Source organism: Dermacentor variabilis, chromosome 8 (assembly GCF_050947875.1).
Source record: "Dermacentor variabilis isolate Ectoservices chromosome 8, ASM5094787v1, whole genome shotgun sequence".
Classification (NCBI taxonomy): Eukaryota; Metazoa; Arthropoda; class Arachnida; order Ixodida; family Ixodidae; genus Dermacentor; species Dermacentor variabilis.
The window spans coordinates 170,420,476-170,441,768 of record NC_134575.1 but is presented as its reverse complement, the minus strand read 5'-3'; the positions used below and the strand labels follow the sequence as shown (position 1 = coordinate 170,441,768).

Sequence of the window (21,293 nt, the reverse complement as noted above, 5' to 3'; positions counted from 1 at the left end):
ATTGCAAACTCCGGCACCACCCTCCTCATCGGGTTATCAATTTTCAATGCAGGGGCTGGGCCCTATCGAATCGATAACCACTCGAGCGTGCTCCTCGTCTCTTGTGAGCCAATTATATAAGACAAGCCGCTCAGTGTAGGCAATGTTATTCGTTTTTCAAGTGAACAAAAGTGACCTCCTATGAACGAGGAGAGCGTTTGATTGGTCTGTTCAGCCAACCCTGCGGGTGACCGCCAGATGCTTGCGTCGGCGGTTACGCAAATTTGACGTCAGGACATTGGAATAAAAGCATATAGGAGTAGTTTTATGTTATATGGCCCTAAACGCTGTCCGAAGATCAAGCGATGCCGTCGGAGAGCTCTCGTAGTCCCACGCCTTGAGTGTGCTCGAAGACTAAGTGACCATCCCACCTCTCTCCAGCATTGTAATTTCCATCGGCACCAAACCACAGACGTAGAAGGCGTTATCGAGTGTAATCAACGTCTAGTGGTCAATCGTAAGATTTGCGTCTCGAGAGGTATCGGTGGACCGGACGGAGAAAAAGCGAAAGTGATGCTGATGAATTTGAGCCAGGAGTTCAAGCACATCAACAAATTCTTTATTTCTGCCTTGTACAGATACAGACAATGGAGCCGCAGAAAGCTGTCAGAAACAGCTTGACAGAGCCGCAGCCCCCTTTCGCTTGGCAGCGGCTTCACAGCAAGGCTTATTAAAACAAATGCAATTGCAGTCCGATAACAGTTATACAATAGTTATACAAGGCTCGACGATTGCATACATCGAGGAAATTGCGGAAACCAGCAAACAAGCGGCGATTTTTCACCCTCATTATTACATGAAGAAATACAGTTTTAGTTGGGCCACGTATGCAGCGCGCGAAGTTATGCGTACACAGCGAAGCGCGCGCCCTATACGTTAATAGTTGGCAGGACGCAAAAGTTGAAAACTGCATTGCTGACTTGCGCGCGCAGCAGCCGGTAGTGTGCTACTGGGCGCCGCCATTCCCGCCTTCGGATATTCTGTAGCCAATATTGCCGCAATATTGCCTCCACATGCCCGTTACGAGTACACTCGTGAGGTACCCTTCCAAATGCCTAATCGCTAAAGACCCTAGGCATTACTCATCGCATCGCCATTAGAAGAGCGCCAGCAACGGCTCGCGCATGGGGATACAGTGCGTGTGTGCACGCGCACACGGCAGCGCCCGAGCCTCCCGTCCAATGAGAAGCCATGGCGTGGCGCCTGGCCTTCGAGGCGCGTGAAAAGTGTGTTCAGCGTGGAGACGCGGTTGAGTGTTGAATAGGCTCCTGTTAACTCTTTTAAACTGTGCGAATGCTTAGAATCGCGTTTCCGGGCACAAGTTCGCCCACAATAAACCAGTTCGTTTAATGTGCTTCATTGAACAGTGCTACAATATCAGCCGTCACAAAGGCAAACCACAAGCTAGAGCCATATCTTCGTCAAGAACAATATCGAAAAATGCGCTCTCGCGGACACGCGAGAACGTCCCGCTAAATCCGAAGAGCCCGCAGTGGACACTACGCAGCTTTTGAAAAATTGTGAGCGCACGCAAAGGACTGTACACGCTACTGCGTACTCCGCATGCGCACTGCGTCCTCCGTGGATTTCCGGCGTACGCGGAGTTGCTGCGAACGCTCAACTAAAACTTTCTAATATCATTTGCCTAAGAGCAAAGCTCTGAGGCGCCCCTTCCGGCGTCGAGCGTCGGCATCTTTCGTCGGTGTAGCTGAGCCAACGAACACAAGCAAAAGATGAAAAAGAAGACTCAGCGTAGCGGGAGATGAAAGAGTGCGCGAGAGCAGGAAGGTGGGCGAGGAGGCTGCAGTGACAGCATGAGGCAACTGCGCAAGCACGGAGTTGCCGACGCTGAAGGCATCCACAGCCACGTGGACGATCTCATCTACGCTTACGAGGGGGGAGGGCGGCGCAGGGTAGCGTGAGGTGCGGAGGACAGCGAGGACTATACGCCCGCCCGCGACGTAGTCTGCGGGTGAGCGGTAGTCCGCGATACCAGCGTGTGTAACGAGTGTACATCAACAATACAAAATATTGTCACGTGAAATAAAAACACGCATAGAGCTGCGCGCAAATCTCGCATTAAGGAGTATCCTAATTGTCGGGATTTTTTTTTCATCACCTGATCCACGACCTTCGTGCACAGCCATAGTTTCCTCACATAAGTCTTTCTACGAATTATGGAGATATACAAAACTGCTGAGTGGAGCTGCACGTGTAGTTTCTCATGATCTTTGCCGCGTTGTGTGTTGGTCACTGGCTGCTTACTTATTCAAGCCAGGCTTGTACTGCCTCGCACGTGCCGCCGTCGGCGTCGCCGTGTGAAAGAAGCCAAGCCGCGCGACCTCGTCATGAGGGAGCGCGAAGCTGAGGCGTTACGAGAACGAAGAGCCGCGGATCCCGAGGTTCGCTTGCAGCCGTCTTTACGGCAGTGAAACGCGGTAAATTTTCTGCGTATAAAAGAATGTTATAAACCTTAGATGCATCTTATTGCGCTGAGGACAACGGAGGTGATAAGTTTACTTCAGGTTATGGTGAGCCAGTGCTCACACGGAGCACGCAGAAAACAGCGACAGACAATACGTCTCACTATTTTCTGTCTGCTTCGTGTAATCGCTGATCATGCGATAATCCGAACTAGGCAACACTAACCCGACAAAAGTTCAAACATGATCAAGTTTATCTGCCTACGTAAACGTGAAACAGCCGACTCATTGAATAAAATGTCACACGCGTGCATACTCCCTTGCTCCACTAAGTTCCACTCACGATTATGGACAATTTCCACAGGTGCTGCGCACAATCCCTTGAGCGGGTTGCCTGCCATCCATTCCTGCCAGAGAAGATCGCCGAACTGTTGTCCGTGAGTGAAGCGAAGGCAGCCACGTTGGTGCAGGAAGGTGTCGACAGTTTGGCCGACCTGAACAACTTCATGCGCCTCAGCGGAGTCGTCAGGGAACGAGTCGCGTGCCACACAGCTCAAGGAGCTCGCCTTTACCTCGACACTCTCGACGACCAGTGCTGGCGTCGTATCAGACGCTACCTGACTCTCGACGACGTCAGGGAGCCCGCGTCTCCGTCTCAGAAGCTCTAGATGACCTGAAATCAGCGTGTCACCAGCCAAGCAATTGGAAATATTCAAGCGAACGTATTTTTGGCGTATAAGTGCATGTATCAAAGTGAGAACATTTTATATTGTGCTAGTTCATTGAATGCGCAATACATGTGCCCAGCCAATGTGCTTGTCGGTCCACGAATGTTTTTAATAAATAATATCGAGAAGACAGGTTGATGTACTATTGCGTGGTGCGGTTACGCTAGAATCACATAACAGAACCTACCGGACGTGGCAGCTAATTGGCTTTGGCATCCTGTTGCCGGTGCCGCAGGTGCGATCGCAGCCACGAAAGGCACATTTTGATGTGTGCGAAATGCAAGAAGGCTCTTGTGCATAACTTTAGGCGCAGAGTAAAGAACAGAGGTGCAGAAAATTATTCTAGAGTCCCCCTTTACGGCTTATCTATATTTCATACGGCGGGATTGGCCTGTAAAACCCTAAAATTATTGACGGCCGAATACGTTAGTGGACACGAGAGTGGTATTACGGTCGCAGAGCCCGACTTTTAGTTATGCAGGGCATTTATGTTTTTAATAATAAGGTCGGTTCGAGAGTCAAATTTTAGAAGCAACTTACACAGATTCAGTATGACCCCAATATAGCCAAGTTCTTTTCCCACGGTAAGAAAGCCACTGGTCAATAAATCACAAGATCTTTCGCAAAATATAGCATAAAAATTCTAAAATTGTACCACAACTTCAAAATATGCTTTATCATGACCTACTGGCTGCTTCCAATGCTTCAAAGAGGTTCTCCCTACTGTCAATAATTTGAAAAGTTGAAAAATCTTTTTTTTTTCATTTTTTTACTAGTATTGCTCCAGGTTAGATTTCCTCCACTGCCATGAAGCTTGGTTGGGAAAAGTATAATTTTATGTCAAATTCTTTTGTATTCGATAATCTTGGACGCAACATGCTATATCCGACGTGGTATATCACATCTTTTTTTCAAACCAAATCTAATGTATCATATGATTTAAGGAATGCTAATCGCAGTTATCTCTACAGCGACGTTGTTTTACCGGACGGACCTGTATGAATGAATGGTAGAGTGTATAAGCGCGACTGGACGAGGACGAAGAAAGAAACAGATACACAGACACAGCGCTGTATGAATGAGTCGTATGCGTTGTCTGACTGGGAGAGGCCGGGGGCGGGGAAGCCGTCTGGGCTGGTTACCGTCCATAAAGTGAACAAAAACAAGATAGCGAACGATAGTACGGCGCAGAAGCAGGAAAGGACACGTGATTTCACCGCGCGTCGCACCTGCGCAGTGGAGAAGTGCACCCCATGCAACCCGCCGTTCCAGCCGGCGGCGTCTGCTGTTGTCTGCCCTCAATACAACGGCGCAACAGTTGTGGCGGGAAAACACGAGGATGTGCGCCGCGATAGCCACCGCGATACGCGACAATCGGATCGTGCATCGCAGAGATTGATCCTTGCAACAGTTGCAACTCCAACAAATATGGGAAAAGGGGGAAGACCACGCAGTTTGCGGACGGCCGAGGAACAAGCCGAGTACGAGGAGAGGCGTCAACAGCAGAGACGTGACTATAACTAAGGACAACGTGCCCGTGCGAAATCGGAGAATGCGCTTAGTGAAGTTGCCTCGGAAGAACGTCAGCGAGAAAAAGCTGCCGATGAAGATCGCACGCAGGAGACCACCCGTAAGCGTGAAGCAATGTCGCTCGAGTCTACGTCCAAGCGGCAGAAGTGTGAACTGCCACCTCGTTCGAGTCTCGCCGGGGTGAATTCCAATTTCTAGACTGTTTCGAGACGAGGAGTTTACTGGGCCATAGTTGCATGGTCTGCGATCGGCAGCTTCGCTGACTAATCCGCCACCATATACATGGCTCGGCCCGACCCATTCATATGTTCACCCCGCTACACGTTTTTTACACATTATCCCCTCCGGAAGTCTAATTGCTCAAGAGTGTAGAGGAAGGCTGGCACGCGCTATAAAGTCATTTAGTCAAAAAGTACGGAATTGTACAGACGAAATTGAGATGCGCATTAGAATATGAGCCTGTATAAATTGCGCGCCTTTTGAAGTGGATGCTATTTATTAGCCTTCAGTGACTAGTTATCATCATGCATTTAGCGATAGTGTATCTGTTATATCAAGGTACATGGTAGTTCAACTGATCCATGCAAAATAAGACAGTGATGCATATGTTGGGGAATGTATCATGATACAGATACTACAGTATACCCAAATGACATCTTAAGACAAATCTGCCTATCTACCGTACTGTTCGGTCCTGATTGGCAGGGCCTCACGTTTCGTCCTATACAAAACGAATAAACCCGGTACGAAAGGCGCTCTTGACTAGCGTTCTCGCAGCGCCACTCGGGCTGCGCACCGGGTCTTAAGAGGTTGGCAAGAGAGAGAGATAGAGAGAGAGAAAGCTTTATTGATGTTCCTTGCTGGCATGAAGGGGCGAGGGGCGGGAGACTAGCCCCACTACAGCTGCCCTTCGTCAGGCGGCGGCCACACCTGCCAAAACGCAAGAGGTCATCGAAGAGATGGGTTCAAATAAGAAGGCGCAGCTGACTACTCGATGGAGCGAATGATTATGGCACAGGGCTGACTAACAGCTTTTTATTACGATGGCATTGTTTTTTTTTGCTGTTTATAACGCACGCTTATTTGGCACCATCACTCAATGCAGAAGAGTTTCTGAGCGCAATAATAGAGTGGTGATGCATACTATATGAATTCAGATTGCTTTCACGGCCGGAACATTCATCGCTGTTGTCGTCTCCGGTGGTGCGTGTCAATTTTAGCGTGTTTTATTTATCCGCACCGGCGTTGAGGCGTTAATGTTAGCTTTCATGAGATGTCAAGGCCACAGAAAATGTTTACCAAGCTCGGAATTTATGGCAAGGCATTTACGCTTCGCAAAAAGCTAATAGTGTTAAGGCTGACACGACTTCGTCTACCAGCAAATATGTACTGCGTAATCTCCATGCCCAAAGAAAAAAGAAAGGATATAAAGTGACAGTGTTAATAATGGGTAAACACTTGGATCTGCAGAGAACTGCCTTCATGGCTAAACTAAAAATCCCAGGGGCGCTACAATGTAGAGTTATTCCAAACTTTTCTATTCAAATTCTGCAATGAGCCCTCCAAAATTGGTCAAAAATTTTCGGGCCACCCCAACTTCGCCTGTCTCTTTCGTGACGTCACAAAAACTTGAAAATATGATTTGGCTTGTGCACACTGATTATGCATTTTTAGACCGAACCAAAGGAAAACAATTATGTCTCATTCGAAGCCATTTTCGCCATAATATTCTGCCATTGCTCAAATGTTTTCTGACTGCGCGCACTTCGCCTGTCTGTCACGCGACATCACAAAACCACGAAAACTCATAGCGTCAAAGTAACGTGACGCGTTAACGGGCGCCTCACCAGGTCTGGCCATTTTGAGCTCACAAGCGCACAGCATAAATTGCACGATAAGAATCGTGCCGCGGAAAGATCTGAGATTTCAATCGGAACGTCGTTTCCCTCTTCACTCGCGGCCACCGCGCCCCTAGCCGGACGATGACGTAATCGTGCTCCTGCGCCTACGTACTAGTGTCCGCAATGTGACGTTGCTCGTGGTGATACGTGACTTCGATAATTATTCAAGACATCTGTTATCTGTGCGATCTGTTTCTTGAATTGGCGAATTGAAGTTTAGAGAAATAATAAAACACAAACGGAAGGTCTGCGTGTTCTTTGTTTTACTTCGCACCGAAGCAAGACAGATGTACTTCCGCTTCGTCTGCTTGTCCCCACAGTCATGCGGTCACGTGCGCAGGCACCGAGACTTTGCCATTTTCTACCGTATTCCAGCGCGTGATCACGCTCTGTGATGCGCTTCTTCTGCCTCCAGTATTCGTGCAGCACTGAAATATACCGCTAGTCATGCTTCCATGTGCACAGGGCGCAAAATCGTGAGCTGCGCGAACAAAACAGCTCGCGCGCGACGCCGTCGCCCAAAGTGCGTAGCGCCAAAAAAAAAAAGAAAAGCAAGGAGCTAAAAAAAATATTTAAGGTGCGACCTGTGACGTATGCGTCACGCGATCCTTGAGGTCCGGTATGGTCCTTGAGGTCCGCTAAATGATGGCTTCGCGGCACTGACATATTTCTATCTCGGCTAGTAATGAGCCGATTTGAAACATTCTTGCGACAGAACGCTGCCTAGAGGACATGTAACGACCAGCGTATAACCAAAACTTGCTATGGGGCTTGGTGATGGGGCTTTTGAAGACACATTAATGTGCTCAAAAACAAATATTTTTTTCTGAATAGCTGGAAGCGGCGCCATTCCGAAAGAAATAGAAGATTGCTGTCAACCGATTGCTCTGGCACTATTTACTGGGAGCGGTTGCGGAACCTGAATTTATTTGCGTATAATAATGATTTTTTCATGGCAATATAAGGTTATCGTGCCCTTTTGGCACGTATGCGACATCCCTTTTCCCTCTTATTTGCTGGGGATCAGTTTATTTCGACGAAAAGTGCAGCAGCGGGCACGCCCAGCTCGCGCGTCTCGTTTCCGCCTGTGAGTGGTCCGGCGCCTCGTGACGTCAACTCTAGTAACCGACCGCTGCCGCTACACATGAAGCGCGGTGCCAGGTAGTTTGGTGCTGTAATGGAGAATTAAGAGGTAATGGAAAATTTAGAGAGACTGCGTTTTTCTGAGGAGTTCGGCGTTACTCCCTACATGTACGAGCCGATTGCGAAGAGCCGGCCTCTCGAAGGAGCAAACGATGCTGGTGCGAGCAGTGCTTTCGACGCGAACGAAAGCGAAGTCTTGGGATCTCCTCGTGTTGGAAATGCTCTTTGGTGAGTATGTTTTTTGCAAAGCAATCTAGTGATCTCGCCGATCTTTCGCCGATCTAGTGAGCTCGTTTCCGGTCAAACAACGGTAGTGTTGTGTTCCTGCATGCCCCCTCGTGCAACGTAAGCCGGGATGCGATCGTCGGCATTTGTGGGCTGTCCAAAGCTGTCGGCAATCTCCAAAGACGGTTTAAACGCGTGAAAAGCTTCCCGGTTCATGCACTACGTGTAGTAACCTTCATCTGTGCGCCATCCGCACACTACTCGTAACCGAAGTCGTAAAGGCGGCGAATTCCGTCGGCTACGTGAGACGGTCGGTTTCTCGCTGTGCGCGAGAGAAGGGGGGAGCGTAGCGTCCTGGCGTGCGCCGGCTTTCCAGCACATGCAAACTCTACATTTCACTGCGTTATGGTAGCTGCGTGCAGGCTGTTTCAGAACACACGTGCAAATAGAAAATTCGCGGCGCTTTGCGACGAAACCTGCGTCAAGGGCGGGAGATAAACATGCACCTTCCGTTCAGCGTGCTAACACGAAGCAGGTCGCAGTAAATCAAAATCCAGGTTTGGGCGAGTTCGTGTGTACGCTCCTTGTGTACGCGAACACTGACGGCACTGCGCCGGGCCTTAGACGAGCCGACTTGAATGGCAAACCCAACGCACGTTTTAATGATAAATTCTCGTGATAATCATCGTCACGGAAGTGGCTGGAGCACAGCACTGTTGTTCTTGAGGGCTTGAAATTCTTTCGCTTCACAGCAGCCTCCCACTTCGTTAAAAGCTTCTTGTCTTGTGGGAAGCAATGGAAGACAACATCGTCGCGGCCTCTGGTTCTCGTGCAACCGTAGGCTGCACAGAAAGCCGGCGTGATCGGCCCACAACTTCACTTCATGCTGCGCACGTTGACTACCACTCTACATACACGCAACAAAGGAACGCAGGGTCGATCGAAGCAGATTACGTTGGCACGCACGCAGAAACAAGCACGGTCAGGCATGGTCGCGCAGGCTGCGAAGGAGCAAAACAATAGAGTTGACGTCACAACACCGCGGTTTCCGGTCTCCGCTCGCGTCGTCAGCGTCAGCAGCAGCGCGTGGCATTCGACGGGGGGCGGAGCTACAGCGTAATTTTAACCGACGATTACGTCGCTCCTAATTGAAAAAAATACCCAAATTTAACCTACATGGCTTATAAGGTTCTCGCATCCGTATATGAGCGTCTTATTGAATTCGACAGACTCTTCAATTTCCCTTTAACTGGTCTGATACGGAAACACAGGAGATGACCAAGGAAGTATGACAAGCCAGATAACATTCTTAAACAAGGAAAAATGAACCTGGAAATGATTCTTTGGCTGGCACCTACTGAATAAATGCGTCGTTGGAGAGAAGCCTCAGGGCGAACTTGAAGTAAAGAGCTTTTCCACTCAAGATGAAAATAGTAATAGGTAAGCAATATATTTGCAGAATATTTAGGATAAATGTACGAGGGCACGTAAAAAATTAGAGACTTTTGCATTTTCTCGCACTAAGGTATGGTAACACTGCTAGTATCCAGCGTTGAATTAATATCGCCTGCAACCTTTCTGTGTAACGTACTTCACTCTTATTCTCGCTTTAGTCGTGAGAATTTAGCGGACGGTAAAACATGGCAGCTACATTGTCGATCTGCACCAAGGAGGAAATGAGGGCAGTGATTCGCTTTTTATTTTCTGAAGCTTGTGTTAAACCTGCGGCAACTATTCGTCGAATCCAAACGCAGTATAGTGACGCAGGTCTTTGCTTCGTTTATCATGAACCAAGACCTCCGAATGGATCCAGCGTTTCAAAGAGGGAAGAACTTCTTTACGGGACGAGGGAAGATCGGGCAGGCCATCGGCGTCAACATCATCATCATCAGCCTGGTTACGCCCACTACAGGGCAAAGGCCTCTCCCATACTTCTCCAACAACCACGGTCGTGTACTAATTGTGGCCATGCCGTACCTGCAAACTTCTTAATATCATCCGCCCACCTAACTTTCTGCCGCCCCCTGCTACGCTTCCCTTCCCTTGGGATCCAGTCCGTAACCCTTAATGACCATCGGTTATCTTCCCTCCACATTACATGTCCTGCCCATGCCCATTTCTTTTTCTTGATTTCAACTAAGATGTCATTAACTCGCGTTTGTTCCCTCACCCAATCTGCTCTTTTCTTATCCCTTAACGTTACACCTATCATTCTTCTTTCCATAGCTCGTTGCGTCGTCCTCAATTTGAGTAGAACCCTTTTTGTAAGCCTCCAGGTTTCTGCCCCGTAGGTGAGTACTGGTAAGACACAGCTGTTATATACTTTTCTCTTGAGGGACAATGGCAACCTGCTGTTCATGATCTGAGAATGCCTGCCAAACGCACCCCAGCCCATTCTTATTCCTCTGATTATTTCCGTCTCATGATCCGGATCCGCCGTCACTAGCTGCCCTAAGAAGATGTATTCCCTTAAGACTTCCAGTGCCTCGCTGCCTATTGTAAATTGCTGTTCTCTTCCGAGACTGTTAAGCATTACTTTAGTTTTCTGCAGATTAATTTTTAGACCCACTCTTCTGCTTTGCCTCTCCAGGTCAGTGAGCATGCATTCCAATTGGTCCCCTGAGTTACTAAGCAAGGCAATATCATCAGCGAATCGCAAGTTACTAAGGTATTCTCCATTACCTTCTAACCCCAAATCTTCCCAATCCAGGTCTCTGAATACCTCCTGTAAACACGCTGTGAATAGCATCGGAGATATTGTATCTCCCTGCCTGACGCCTTTCTTTATTGGGATTTTGTAGCTTGCTTTATGGGGGACTACGGTGGCTGTGGAGCTGCTATATATATCTTTCAGTATTTTTACATACGGCTCGTCTACACCCTGATTCTGTAATGCCTCCATGACTGCTGAGGTATCGACGGAATGAAACGCTTTCTCGTAATCAATGACAGCTATTTATAAGGGTTGGTTATATTCCGCACATTTCTCTATCACCTGATTGATAGTGTGAATATGATCTATTGTTGAGTAGCCTTTACGGAATCCTGCTTGGTCCTTTGCATGACAGAAGTCTAGGGTGTTCCTGATTCTATTTGCGATTACCTTAGTAAATAGTTAATAGGCAACGGACAGTAAGCTGATCGGTCTATAACTTTTCAAATCTTTGGCGTCCCCTTTCTTATGGATTAGGATTATGTTAGCGTTCTTCCAAAATTCCGGTACGCTCGAGGTCATGAGGCATTGCGTATACAGGGTGGCCAGTTTCTCTAGAAAAATCTGCCCACCATCCTTCAACAAATCTGCTGTTACCTGATCCTCCCCAGCTGCCTTCCCCCTTTGCATATCTCCCAAGGCTTTCATTACTTCTTCCGGCGTTACCTTCGGGATTTCAAATTCCTCTAGGCTATTATCTCTTCCATTATCGTCGTGGGTGCCACTGGTACTGTATAAACCTCTATAGAACTCCTCAGCCACTTGACCTATCTCATCCATATTAGTAATGATATTGCCGGCTTTGTCTCTTAACGCATACATCTGATTCTTGCCAATTCCTAGTTTCTTCTTCACTGTTTTTCTGCTTCCTCCGTTCCTAAGAGCATGTTCAATTCTATCCATATTATACTTCCTTATGTCAGCTGTCTTACGCTTGTTGATTAACTTCGAAAGTTCTGCCAGTTCTATTCTAGCTGTAGGGTGAGAGGCTTTCATACATTGGCGTTTCTTGATCAGATCTTTCGTCTCCTGCGATAGTTTTCTGGTATCCTGCCTAACGGAGTTACCACCGACTTCCATTGCACACTTCTTCATGATGCCCACAAGATTGTCGTTCATTGCTTCAACACTAAAGTCCTCTTCCGAAGTTAAAGCCGAATACCTGTTCTGTAGCTTGATCTGGAATTCCTCTATTTTCCCTCTTACCGCTAACTCATTATTTGGCTTCTTATGTACCAGTTTCTTCCGTTCCCTCCTCAGGTCTAGGGTAATTTGAGTTCTTACCATCCTGTGGTCACTGCAGCGCACCTTGCCGAGCACGTCCACATCTTGTATGATGCCAGCGCAGAGTATGAAGTCTATTTGATTTCTAGTCTCGCCGTTCGGGCTCCTCCAGGTCCACTTTCGGCTGTCCCGCTTGCGGAAGAAGGTATTCATTATCCTCATATTATTCTGTTCCGCAAACTCTACTAATAACTCTCCCCTGCTATTCCTAGTGCCTATGCCATATTCCCCCACTGCCTTGTCTCCAGCCTGCTTCTTGCCTACCTTGGCATTAAAGTCGCTCATTAGTATAGTGTATTTAGTTTTCACTCTACCCATCGCCGATTCTACGTGTTCGTAGAAGCTTTCGACTTCCTGGTCATCATGACTGGATGTAATGGAGTAGACCTGTACAATCTTCATTTTGTACCTCTTATTAAGTTTCACAAGACCTGCCACCCTCTCGTTAATGCTATAGAATTCCAGTATGTTACCAGCTATATTCTGATTAATCAGGAATCCGACTCCTAGTTCTCTTCTCTCCGCTAAGCCCTGGTAGCACAGGACGTGCCCACTTTTAGCACTGTATATGCTTCTTTTGGCCTCCTAACTTCACTGAGCCCTATTATATCCCATTTACTGCCCTCCAGTTTCTCCAATAGCACTGCTAGACTCGCCTCACTAGAGCACGTTCTAGCGTTAAACGTTGCCAGGTTCATATTCCAATGGCGGCCTGTCCGGAGCCAGTGATTCTTAGCACCCTCTGCTGCGTCGCATGTCTGACCGCCGCCGTGATCAGTTGCTTCGCAGCTGCTGGGGAATGAGGGCCGGTGTTTGATTGTTGTGTTCATATAGGAGGTTGTGGCCAAGTACTGCACCAGGGTGGCGAATGCTGCTCTGGTGAGGGAGTGCGTTACCGGTTCTGGTCTCTGGGATCAGGCCACACTCAACGTCAACGACTGAGGATAATTTGAAGGTTTTTGATGGTCCGGTGATGGAAAACAGGCGAATCACAGGGGGACAAAAATCACCAGTACGTTACATATCAGTCATGTTTCAGCGTATTGCCTCTTACACGACAGGCTAAATTTTTAAAAGATGTGTGCAAGTTGGGTCCCGAAAGAATTGCCAGGGCAGCATAAGGCACAACGGTGGGACATCTCTCTGAAACATTTGGCCCGTTATCGTCACGAGGGTGATGCATTTTTACAGCAAATTGCTACTGTAGATGAAATTTGGGTATATCATCACGAATTGGAAAGTAAGGTTGCGAGCATGATTTGGAAACACTTATAATCACCAGAAGTTAAGAAATTTAAGCGTCAACCATCAGCTGGTAAGATTATGCTAAAACTATTCTGGGACGTCGAAGGTGCGGTTGGCGTTCGTTTCACCCCAAGAGGCCAAATTGTGAACAGCGAGAACTATTGTGGTGTGTTGCGAACTACACTGAAACCTGCAATCAGATACAAACATCGTATAAAACTGCGAAAAGGTGTCATCCTCCAGTAAGATAACGCTTGGCCACATTGTGCCAGACGGACGGCCAAAACAATAAAAGATTTGGGATTCGAATTGCTGAGACACCCGCCATAGAGTCTAGACCTGGCTCCAAGGAATTTTTACATTATTGGACCATTGAAGGAAGCGCTCAGTGAAAGATTTGCGACTGATGCAGAAGTCGTTGATGCGGTGCAAAATTTGTTACAGGTGTCACCAAAAAACTTTCTTTTCCGACGGAATAAGAAAACTTGTGAAACATTGTGCAAAGTGGGTTGAAGTGATTGGAGGCTCTGTTTAAAAATGATGTGTTTCAGTTTTTCATCATTAGAATAAATGTCTGTTATCCCAAAAGTTCCTTTACTTTTGGCTGGTCCTCGTAGCTGCTGACAAGAAGGTAGACAGCGTGTGATGTTAAGAGCATCGTCTTCGAACTAATCTTCAATTGTCATCTTCGTCAGCCAGTCACATGATGCCCGGCGGCTGAAGCACCTACGTGGTTCCGGTTAGGAGGCCGTCGAATGATATTTAAGACGCGTGACGTGCACCACGTCCGAGCGAGCTATGGTGAGCTACGGTTGGGTCAAGAAGGGCGATTTCGTACGTGACGTCAGTTATTTGACGCAAGCCACTGTAAGGACCAGTGTAGCGTGAAAGTAACTTCTCCAAGAGGTGAAGACGTCGCGATGGCGGGCGTCATATAAGCGCTGCTGATTTTCCTGCGACTCCACAAGTCGACGTCGGGCAATGTGGCAGGCTTCTTCTGCTGTCAGTTTGGCTTCACGGACGTGCCCGGATGCGAAATTCACACTAGCACGCAGAGCAGTGTCGGAAGGTAGCGTATGGTCGGGGCCGAACCAGAGGAAGAATGGAGAGAAGCGTGCGGTAATATGGTGGGAGACGAAGTGAAGGCAGAAGTAACGAACGGTAATGCAACGTCCTGGTCGCGAAGGTGAGCGGGTACATACATGGACAGCATGTCAGTAAGTGTTCGGTTGAGACGCTCGGTTAGGCCACTCGCTTGTGGATTGTAAGGAGCAGCCAGTCTTGTTTAGTCACGTCCGAGTGTAGAATGTCTTGAACAACTTTAGAAAAAAAGTAGCGGCCTCGGTCGATGAGGAGAGGTCGAAGGGCACCGTGGTGAAGGATGACGTTTTCTCATATCCAGCTTTCCTGGACACGTACCAACTACCACCCCAAGCAGCCCCGGCACGAAGCTAGCGCGTTTTCAATAGAACGAGTGGGTTTTTCGCGAATATCAAAAGCTGCAGGTCGATTATTGAAGAAAGGCAGGGCACAGGCGTGTTGTGGAAGACAATCCACACGAGCCAAATGTAGTGATCACGCCATGGCACGTAAGAAATTCGTTCCCAAAGCGGTTAAAGATTTAGCAGTGGAAGCCTATGGAAACGAAAAATATTTGTACTCGATTTTCAAGGCAAGAACGCTGCCTGTGATAAAACTACGGCGTCTATCGTAATACCCAGTGCAGCTTATGTAGTCCGGAGACTCAGCTTTCGATTGATGATGAAAAACTTTATTTATCCCTCTTTAAAGGGGAAGGGGGCAATGGAATAGAGGGTGGGAGGAGGAACTACTTGAAGTAGGCCTCCTTTATCCTCTCAGCCCACTCCAGGATGGCCTCATGAAGATCGGGCCTGGAGCTGCGCAAGGTAGCCTCCCACTGCTCCTCACTAGATATTAATTTCTTGAGGAAAGGGGGAAGGGGGTGCTTAGGGCACCCCCACATGATGTGGTTTAAGTCTGCTCTGGGAGAGATACAGAATGTACAAGAGGGAGAAAGGTAAATGGCGGGATGAATGTGGTGGAGGAGGTAAGGGAACGGAAAGGTGCGAGTCTGCAGCTGTCGCCACAGAACTTCACACCTACGCGGGGATTTGCCCATGAGTGGCGGAAAGGTTAAGCGGTCTAATCGGTAGTGTGTGCAGATGTCGTGGTAAGTAATAAGTCGATCCCGCGCTGTAAACGGCGCCTCCTCCGTGGCGAGGTCCGACACTTCTGATGCCTGAGCCCGGACTGTAAATCCTCGGGCACTGGCATGAGCCGCCTCGTTTCCGGCAAGGCCCGCATGCGCGGGAGTCCAGATTAATGCCACAGTTTGTTGGAAAGGATGGGCCAAGAGGAGAGAAAGGGCTAGCTTAGAGACCCTACCCCCTCCGAAGTTATGTATGGCTGCTTTGGAGTCGCTAACGATAACTGATGAATTTGGAATTGTGAGGGCCAGGGCTATGGCCGCTTCCTTCGCCTCCTCCGAGGAAGAGCCAGGAATGGAGGCGGCCGCAGGGACCTGGCCGTGAGAGTTAATGACTGATATTGCGTAATGATTTCTGTTCCCATATTCGGCGGCATCAGCATAGAGCACGTCTTTAGAGGTGGAGAATTGTTTTTGGAGAGCCTTTGCTCGCTGCCTCCTGCGCTGTTTGTGATGCACAGGGTGCATGTTTTTAGGAAGTGGGGGGATGCAGAGGTTCTCGTGTATGTGATGTGGAATGGTGTATTTAGTCTTGATGATGGGTGCCGGAGTGATAGAAAGAGTATGTAGAATGTGTCGACCTGTTGCAGTGTTAGACAGTCTGCTATATTGGGATGTGAGGTGGGCTTCTGTCAGTTCTGTAAGTATGTTGAAAGTTCCAGTAAGCATTAGCCTCTCAGTGGAGGTACGTATGGGGACCCCCAGAGCGAAATTATATATTTTGCGTAAAAGAGTGTCGATCTTATCTGATTCTGATTTAAGGAAATGTAGATATGGTGTTGCGAATGTAATCTTACTGATAACGAAGGCCTTAATCAAGCGGAGAAGTTCGGCCTCCTTTAGTCCGCCATGTTTATTGGAGACTCGCCCTAGAAGACGCAGGTTGTGATCGACTGTGGTGTGGAGTGTATGTAGGGTATATGTGTTGAGCCGGTTGCTTTGAATGTGTAAACCGAGCACCCGGAGCCTGTCCACTCTAGTAACGGGGATGTGGTTTAGGATTACCTCTATACTAGACATGTGTTTTCCGGCACCCCGGTGGGATGGCAGAAGTAGCAGCTCGGATTTTTGAGGGGAGCATATGAGATTCATAGCCCCGGCATGAGCCACGACGGCGTCTGCTGCGGCCTGTAGAGTGTCTTGAATCTCTCCATCGGAGCCGCCAGTCGTCCAAAGAGTGATGTCATCGGCGTAGAGTGAAAACTTGAGATCGGGAATAGACCGCAATGCTTGCGCCATCGGCATCATAGAAAGATTAAAAAGAAAAGGGGACAGCACTGAGCCTTGGGGCGTGCCGTAGCTACCTAAAGCGTATGAAATGGATTGCTCTGCGCCTATGTGTATCGTTGCGGTACGGTTGGATTGATGCCTATCTAAACTCTCCACACGTGGCGTAACACTGTTCCCAAAAGCATTTTTGTAACACTGTCGTGAAAATTCACCTGGTATCTATAAAAACATGAGCGTGGCGCTTGGCGAAACCTCGGATGCCGTGGCCGAGTGGTAGAATCGCGCGCGCCTTTAGTCTCGCGTCATGGTGGCTGCGGTTCGATTCCTGATTTGCCCTTTTTTTAAGCCGCATAGGACGTCGTTTTGTAGTCTCTCACTAGATGGCAGAAACTCAAAACCCAAGATTTGCCTTCATTGCCGGATTTTTAGTGGCGCAGTTATTTTTAAAGCCGCATAGGACTGAGATTTATAGTCTCCCACCAGGTGGCACAAACACAAAACTCCAGATTTGCTTTCGGTTCTGGTTTTCCAGGGGTGCTCTCGAAACATTACATTTTCCATTTTTCCTTCCTAAAACGTAGCAGTGTCGTGTTCAGTTGTTAAGTCATCGCTTTTATAAAGATTTTATTCAAAGGACATCATAACTAGAACCTTTCGAATAGCTTTGTGTTATGAAAAAAAAAACTTTCGTGCTTTGTAGCGTGGACCCTGGGAGAACAAAATGGCTATTCTTATGGCGTTCTTCTGGAAGGTCCGTTTTATTTTACTTTTGGCTGTCCTTAATGGCACACACTCCGACCGAAGCAGGTATAACTGGGCAACAATTTCACCCGGTGGCCAGTGCCATTCCTATGCAACATTCGTGTGGAACAAAGGGTCTGCTAGGCTGAGTCGCTGCCCGAACGTTAATTATTCCTAAAGATTCATCCAAATAAGAAATGCACCAACTAGGACAAGATGTGCAGTGTCTCGATTAATAGCTACTATTAATGTGTTCCCTACAGCCAAGTGGTATGAATCCCTAGGTGTGGCCGTAAAAAACCATTTGAATAAACGTCCCGTGCTGTGTCTGCCCCGGTCGCTCTACAGAGGAACTAGCTTGGCTAACCATCAATATTTAGGATCAACATATGGCGTCACTTGTTCGGTGCATTTTCTTTTAATGCGCAACATTCATTGGCGAGTACCCCAGCAATTTGGTAGCAAAATCGTGCAAAATCGTGTCTGTGACGCCAAAAAACTTGACGCATTTCCCATATATATACATTGGTCTTCATAAAAAGGGTTGGGGTGGCCAACTTGAAATTGGAACTGGCATCTGCATAAATTTGGGCGTGATACAGGCATAGGCCAAGTTGAATTTGGTACTGATATTGGAGTGGCCCAACCTAAATTTGGGGTGAAACGGTAAGGAGCCAAGCTGAATTTGAGGCTGATATGGGGGTGGCCCAACCTAAATTTCAGGTGATATAGGTGTGGGTAAGCTTAAGTTTGGGGGAATATGGAGGAGGCAGCCTGGATTGGGGGACGATATGGGGGTGGTCCAACCTGGATTTGGGGGTGATATGGGACTGGGCCAAGCTGAATCGGGGGTGATATGGGGTTGGGCTAACCTAAATTTGGGAGTGATTTGCGGTGGGCCAAACTAAATTTGATTGTTGTGTTCATATAGGAGGTTGTGGCCAAGTACTGCACCAGGGTGGCCAATGCTGCTCTGGTGAGAGAGTGCGTTACCGGTTCTGATCACCAGGATCAGGCCACACTCCAGGCCTGTTTATGCAATTTTATCAACACGCGGATTTTTTTTATCCGGTGGAAAATTGCCGGCACCGGGATTCGAACCAAGGACCTCTTGCACGCGAGGTGGGTGTTCTACCTCTATGCCACCGCTGCACCTAAACCATAATCCTATTCCTAATCATAATCCTAATCCTAATCCATAAGAAAGGGGATACCAAAGACTTGAAAAATTATAGACCGATCAGCTTACTGTCCATGGCCTACAAAAGATTTACTAAGGTAATAGCAAATAGAATCACGAACACCTTAGACTTCTGTCAAAGGACCAGGCAGGATTCCGTAAAGGCTACTCAACCATAGACCATATTCACACTATCAATCAGGTGATAGAGAAATGTGCGGAATATAATCAACCCTTATATATATAGCTTTCATTGATTACGAGAAAGCGTTTCATTCTGTCGAAACCTCAGCAGTCATGGAGGCATTGCGGAATCAGGGTGTAGACGAGCCGTATGTAAAAATGCTGAAAGGTATCTATAACGGCTCCACAGCCACCGTAGTCCTCCATAAAGAAAGCAACAAAATCCCAATAAAGAAAGGCGTCAGGCAGGGAGATACGATCTCTCGAATGCTATTCACAGCCTGTTTACAGGAGGTATTGAGAGACCTAGATTGGGAAGAATTGTGGATAAAAGTTAATGGAAAATACCTTTGTAACTTGCGATTCGCTGATGATATTGCCTTGCTTAGTAACTCAGGAGACCAATTGCAATGCATTCTCACTGGCCTGGAGAGGCAAAGCAGAAGAGTGGGTCTAAAAATTAATATGCAGAAAACTAAAGTAATGTTTAACAGTCTCGGAAGAGAACAGCAATTTACAATAGGTAGCGAGGCACTTGAAGTGGTAAGGGAATAAATCTACTTAGGGCAGGTAGTGACGGCGGATCCGGATCATGAGACGGAAATAATCAGAAGGATAAGAATGGGCTGGGGGTGCGTTTGGCAGGCATTCTCAGATCATGAACAGCAGGTTGCCATTATCCCTCAAGCGAAAAGTGTATAATAGCTGTGTCTTACCAGTACTCAAGTACGAGGCAGAAACCTGGAGGCTTACGAAAAGGGTTCTACTCAAATTGAGGACGACGCAACGAGCTATGGAAAGAAGAATGATAGGCGTAACGTTAAGGGATACGAAAAGAGCAGATTGGGTGAGGGAACAAACACGAGTTAACGACATCTTAGTTGAAATCAAGAATCATGGGGAGGACATGTAACGAGGAGTGAAGATAACCGATGGTCATTAAGGGTTACGGACTTAATTACAAGGGAAGGGAAGCGTAGCAGGGGGCGGGAGAAAGTTAGGTAGGCGGATGAGTGTCTGAATGTCTTGTGCTCTCGAATGGGAGCAAGGGCACAGACTCCTTGTCAGGCAACCACTTGCCTTTTGGTCTGCGCCCTAGGCAACTGTACCACGTTGTCTGAATAAACTCTTTGAATCTTTGAAATCTTTGAGATTAAGAAGTTTGCAGGGACGGCATGGCCACAATTAGTACATGACTGGGTTGTTGGAGAAGTATGAGAGAGGCCTTTGCACTACAGTTGGCGTAACCAGGTTGCTGATGATGATGATCTTAAATTTGAGGTGATAGAGGGGTGGGCCAGGCTAAGTTTGGGACTGATATAGGAGTGGGCCAACCTGGATTTGGGGATGATATGGGGGAGGGTAAACCTAAATTTGGGGGTGACATGTGGACGGACTAACCTAACCGTGGCGGTGATGTGCGGCTGGGCCAAGCTGAATGGGGGGTTGATAGATGGGTGAACTTATATTAATTGGGGGGTGATTTGCGGTGGGCCATACTAAATTTGAGGTGATCGAAGGGTGGGCCAGCGTTAGCTTGGGGCTGATATGGAGGAGGGGCAACCTAGATTTGCAGACGGTATAGGAGTGGGCCAATATAAAGTTGGTGGTTTGTGAAGGCAGGCCAATCTGTATTTCGGGGTGATATGGGGTTGGTCGTACCTAAATGGGGGTAATCTAGGGGTCGGCCCATCTGAATTTGGGGCCGATATGAGGATGGGCCAACCTAAATTGTGGGGTGCGTCGACTCGGAACTAATTGAAATTGGTGGGTGGACTAACTTCAAAATTAGGGGTGGCCCAATTGAAATTCGGTATTGGGCCAACTTGAAGTTTAAGGCTGTGCGAAACGAAAATCGGGCGTGGCCAACTTTAAATTTGAGAGTGGGCTAATTTAAATTTGAGGGTGTGCCGACTTCAAACACCAGTGGTGTTTCTGCATCCGTTTCATCACCGCAAAGTACGTATATTATTAATTGTTAGCCAATACCCCTCAAGGTGAGCTACCACTCGAGCCTCCCCAGCCCACTGGGTTAATAATGTCACAGGAGTGCCCTCATCGTGACGACTCCAACGTTTAATGTGGAGATCCACACGAACTCATCGCAGATCGAGCTGACCATTTTCACACCAATGTCATCGCTAACACTACTCGCTCGTGCTAGACGCAACACAAGCTTACAACGATCATAATGCAACTTTCAATCGCACGCTAGTCGACACCCTCTCAGTGCACAATATCGCCAATCATCTGGATAGGAACCTTGCTGGATGTTTTACTGTTATGTTGCGTCGTTTTTCACGAAGGCCTTGTCCCGACGAGGCGAGCTAGCACATATCTCATACGAAGCAAATGCATAAACGCATATGGTGATTTTTCATAAATATATGTAAGTAAATAAGATTTCAGATGGCATTGTTCGACTGGGCATGATAACGATTTGTTCCCTCCTGTTAGAGTGCTTTGACCGAAAACCTAATCATTTTGCTCAAACGTGCTGC

General features: G+C 47.7%; 1 long non-coding RNA gene across 1 annotated transcript in view; it reads right to left on the bottom strand.

Moving 5' to 3' along the window:
- Positions 1 to 3,003: 3,003 nt before the first annotated feature.
- Positions 3,004 to 21,293, bottom strand: part of LOC142591668 (uncharacterized) — a 60,852-nt gene continuing 42,562 nt past the window's right edge. Inside the window, exon 3 of the long non-coding RNA XR_012830486.1 lies at positions 3,004 to 3,135. This is a non-coding gene — a long non-coding RNA (uncharacterized LOC142591668). The remainder of the gene's footprint in view (positions 3,136 to 21,293) is intronic.